The sequence below is a fragment of the Myotis daubentonii genome, chromosome 9 (genome assembly GCF_963259705.1).
Source record: "Myotis daubentonii chromosome 9, mMyoDau2.1, whole genome shotgun sequence".
Lineage (NCBI taxonomy): Eukaryota > Metazoa > Chordata > Mammalia > Chiroptera > Vespertilionidae > Myotis > Myotis daubentonii.
The window spans coordinates 64,956,322-64,961,519 of NC_081848.1; the positions used below are offsets into that span (position 1 = coordinate 64,956,322).

The 5,198-nt window shown below is 50.6% G+C and overlaps 1 pseudogene; it reads left to right on the forward strand.

Annotated features, from left to right (window-relative positions):
- The first annotated feature begins 3,533 nt into the window (after window positions 1–3,533).
- LOC132242238 (ferritin light chain-like) lies at window positions 3,534–4,147 on the forward strand (annotated as a pseudogene).
- Window positions 4,148–5,198: the final 1,051 nt, after the last annotated feature.

The window sequence follows — 5,198 nt, forward strand, 5'->3', positions numbered from 1 at the left end:
CAAAACTTTGGGAACCACTGACTGATGGGAGGGGTAAGAAGCTCTCTGTTCAGGCAAAGAAAAAAGTCACCAGAGAACAGCACTGACCTGGGCAGGTAGGATATTAACAGTGTCCCTGAGCCGCAGCAATCTGCATGACACTACATCTCAGAACTGCCAGGTTGCTATGGTTATCACCATACCTATGTAATTACCTAGGAAGTTGCTGTCTTTGTGACATATGAGGTCCAGGCATGCAGATATTCAGAGAAGAAAGATTTTTTTTTTTTTTTTGGTCTGAGAATCATACACGCTGGCAGTAAATGTCATGCTTGAACGCAGCTGCATGCACACACGACAATGTCCGTGCACACGGGAGCATCCCTGCCTCCTGCACGCTTTGGTGATTAGTGAGCCACATGTGAAGTCCACACAGCTGTGAGGAGGCAGGCCTTGGCTCCGGGATAAATCTGACTTTCTCTCTCAGCCAGGATTCTTCAGTTGCTAGAAACAGAAAGCTGATTGCAGTTAAAGGGGAGTGTATGAGCTCACCTAACTGAGAAATGAGCATTCAGGTCAGGTGTAGCTTGATCCGGGGGCTCAGGGACAGTGTGCGGGCCTGGCTTTCTCCTCAGCCCAGGCCACCACTGTCCCCTGTGATTCCTGAGCCCAGTCTCTCCCCTTGTGAGGGCCTCACCACACAGCCAGTCAGCTGCCAAAGCTCTAGGTTTGGATCCACCAGAAAAACAGAAAGCGTATCTTACCCAAACAGCTCAAACAAACGCAAGTTCTGTGCCTGGGTCTCTTTAGCCTGAATTAGACTAAGTGCCTATTCCTGAACTTATCGCTGTGACCAGGGGCATGCTGGGACCTGAAGCAGGGTTGTGGGGGAGGGTTAGTTTTCTAGAATAAAGTCAGGGTCAAGGGATGTGGCCAGTCAAGCTTCCCTTCACTCCCCAAAGGAGTGGGTTCTCAGAAGTTCATCCTGGAAGAGACAGCACCTGTGCTGCTGCTTCCCTGTGCCTCCACCCCTTCCCCCGTCTGTTCTGCCTGCCACTCCACCTGCTCTGAGATGCTGCTTCCCCACGGACTGCGCCCCGGGGCCCCTGATCGGATCAGACAGTGGGAGGCACAGGCAGATCTGAGGGAGGGAGGAGGAGAGGTGGGGGGATATTTTTCCTTCTCCTTCTCTGCTCCAGAGTCTCCCAGGGCCCTATCTCCCTGGGTGCCAGTCACACCATGTCCCCATCTGCTCCTTCAGCCCTGGAGGGAGCAACAGCTTCCTGCTGCTGTCATCTGTGGGCACCTCGATGCCTCGTGTTCATTCCCTGTCCATTCCCTGTCCATATAGTTGTACCTTGCCCCTTAAAGCATTTTCATTTAAACCAGGGGTCAGCAGCTTTGGCCCACAAGCCAAATGCCTCCTCCCCACCTCCCCACCCGCCTCCCCTCCAGTCCATTTTGATAAACACAGTTTTATCAGAACACAGCCATGCCCAAGATTTAGGAGCTGGCCCTGGCGAGTTGTGGCAGAGACCGTGTGTGACCAAGAAAGCCAAAAATATTTCCTATTTGGCCCTTCAGAGAAACAAATATGCCGCCCCCTGGGCAAACCATCCTTGATGGATGCCGGCTCCTGCTGGGGCCCTGTCTATCACATCTCCTCAGAGAACGTAAGAGGGCACTACTTTTGCTGGGAGGTTTGCATGCGAATCTTGGGAAGAAACTAACATATAAGCCCCCCCCCCTTTTGCTGGCTCAAGGGGAAACCATGGAAGGGAAAGAGAGGTGTAGGGGTCTTTTTTATACCAGGTGTACCAGTTAATAATACAGACTTTCTTCAATAGATGGAGTTACATATATGTTGATATATTGGTACATGGGCCTGGCCCTCTCCCAGCCCCGGAGCTGAGGGATCTCAGAGCGAAGGATGCCCCAACCCAGCCCCCAATCCAGGTGCCCTGGCCGCTACTCTTACAGGCAGCACACCTGAGTGCTCCGACTTCATCCCGGCGAGCCAGTGAACGGGAAAATCAATATGTAAAGAACCAAATCGAAATGCTGGATGAAAAAGATGAACATTGCTAGGTTTAGAAAGTAAAAATGTTCTAAACAGATAAACAGTAAGCAAAGCGCTTTGATTTGTACTGTTTTCCAGTCCATAAAACCCTAATATCTGCCAACGTTTCATTAAGAGCTTCTGCCGCAAAAAAACGTTCCCCGAGCTGCAGACCCAATCTTGGGCAATGTTTTCCGTGGGTGCTAAATGGGGGGGAAGTCTGCTCAATCATACACAGAGCGCTAGTTTAGGGGGAAAGTAAATGCTGCAGTTAAATGAACAATATCTATCATTTTGCAATGCATTTATTCCAGTCAATCAAAAAAGGAAAAAAAGAAAAAAGTAGGCAAAGAGCATTTATGGGAGCGAAGAGAAAAGCAGCCACCCAGCAATGAACATCTGTAACCAGACCCTTCAGCTTTCAGAAGCAGGGAGGATTTGTGGTTTGAATAATAGCTTCGGTGAAATAAATGCTCAAATTATGTCAGAAAACGGTTCGTTTGGACTTCTAGCCCTTTGCGATCTCCAAACCTAATAGTACTTCAGTTTATGAAATCCCTTCCTAATACAGCAAAGCCTCTTTCTCTAACGTCACACTCATTCCCACAGGGGCCCCACTGGGCGCTCCCTGAGGGACCAGCCAGAACTGAAGGGACCACACAAAACTCTTTTCTTTGATGATCTCTATTCTGTGGCTGCGAGGAAGAGGGAAGAGCCCTGGACAGGAAATCGGCAACCCTGAAGTGGAGGCCAATCATTAACTCACTCTCTGAGCCTCAGTTTCTTTATCTGTGAAATGGGACCAACACTCCCCCCTCACACCCTAGCCATCCAGGTCTTGTAAGTGCATCCATTTCCATTTGATGATATTTACTAAGCACCTTTTCTGTGTAGGGAGGCTGCTGGGTGAGGAGGGAATGCAGCCGCTCCCTCTTAAAGGTCACCTGCAGAGGAGAGAAAGGCCAGTGATGCACACTGAGGAGCGCTAGCGTAGCCACAGAGGTCTTTGAAAGCACCTGAGGGCCAGAAGGAGCTTCTGGAAGGAAGGGATCTCTAAACATTTTCTGAAGATAAGTTCAGAGACTGATGGTGGAAGGGAGGGTTTAATCCCTACCAGGAAGAAGAACACAAGCCCTTAGAGCAGTGGTTCTCAAACTTCCTAATGCCACAACCCTTTAATACAGTTCCTCATGTTGTGGTGACCCCCAATTTCACTGTTACAAATTGAACATAATTAAAGCATAGTGATTAATCACAAAAACAATAGGTAATTATATATGTGTTTTCCGATGGTCTTCGGCAACCCCTGTGAAAGGGTCGTTCGACCGCCACAGGGGTCGCGACCCACAGGTTGAGAACCGATGCCTTAGAGGTACTAAAAGTAGTTTTGAGGCAGTGCCCTCCGTGGTCCCAGATCTGTCTCTTGCTTCAACAGTGTTTGGACAGAACAGACTGAGGGACGCCCCTTCTTCCAGCCTCCAGCCACTCTCCAGCGTCTTATCCAGTCACCACCTTCAGAACCACCTCTGGGACCAGCCAACACACCAGTGTGTTTTTTCTGCCTTAACTCCTTATTGCCGAACAACCATGAGCTCCCAAATTTGTCAGAATTATTCCACCCAGGTGGAGGCTGCAGTCAATCACCTAGCCAACCCGCATCTGCGGGCCTCCCACACCTACCTCTCTCGGGGCTTCTATTACAACCATGATGATGTGGTTCTCGAGGGTGTGGGCCACTTCTTCCACAAGTTGATGGAGAAGTGCGAGGGCGCTGAGCATCTTTTAAAGCTGCAAAACATGCGTGGTGGCCACATGCTCTTTCAGGACGTGCTGAGGCCTCCCCAAGATGAGTGGGCAAAACTCAGGACTCCAGGGAAGCCGCCCTGGCCTTGGCGAGGAACCTGAACCAGGCCCTTTTGGAGCTGCAGGCCCTGGGTTCTACCCGCACAGACCCTCAGCTCTGTGACTTCCTGGAGAACCACTTCCTGGGTGAGGAGGTGAAACTCATCAAAAAGATGGGTGACACCTGACTAACCTCTGCAGGCTGCGGGACCCTAGGCTGGGCTGGGCGAGTATCTCTTGGAAAGGCTCACCCTCAAGCATGACTAGGAGCCTGTAGAGCCCAGAGGCCTTTCAGAGGCCCCTCTGCATCCCCTGGTTTCTGGCTTTTACCTGAGCCTCTCCCTGAAACTACTAGCCGTTCTTTTAACCACCATGAAGCCCTCTCCCATGCATTGGACCAAATGAAACAATAAAACTTTCTGCAGCATAATTAATTAATTTTAAAAAGTAGTTTTGAATCCCCAGATTCAAGGTGAGGAGGCAAGAGGCCTGGGAAGGAAGGAGAGCTGAGAAGGACCAGATAACCGGGGCCTCCTGGTTCGGCCGCAGCATTTGGACTTAACCTCGAAATCCATGGGGAGCCCACTGGAGGGTTTCTGTTGAGGGAGGTGACATGATCCGACGTGTTTTAGGAGGCCTGTCCCCACTCTCCAACAGCTGTGGGAGGAGAAGCAGTGAAAGGGGAGGCTGGCGGCAAAGAGACCCGGAATCCAGGGACAGGTGGCAGCTGCTGACATGAGATAGAGGAAGTGGGGCTGAGGGAGAACAAACAGATGTAAGAGACATGGAATTGATGGAATGACTTGATAGATTGGGGACGAAAGGGGCAGAAGATGGCAAGAAAGGTACTAGGCTTCTGGCTTGGATAAAAGGGCATGTGCTGGTTCCATTCACTGAGAGGGAGCACACTTGAAGTGGGGCCTGGCGCAAGGCAAGGCACACAGTAGGTGCTCAGTATGTGCTTGTTGACTCAAAGCAGAATCTTGATTCTCCTAGCTTCATTCTCACCTACCTCTGTTACCTTACACACACACACACACACACACACACACACACACACACACACACACGGTCCCCACCCACTCACCTCGTTGTGCCCATCACTGCCTGCTAAATCTTTTTAAACACCAATTTGTCTGTCAGATTTAAATGGCTCATTTAAAAGGCTCAGGATTTCCCCAGGCACCACTCAAAGCCCCTCTGCTCAGCCTCCCTAATCCGGCTCCCCATACCAAGCCAGCCTGTTTCTGCTCAGTTTGTCTGGCTGTCCGGAAAGCAGCCCATGACCCGCTGGCCTCCAGACCTTTATTCGGGCTGT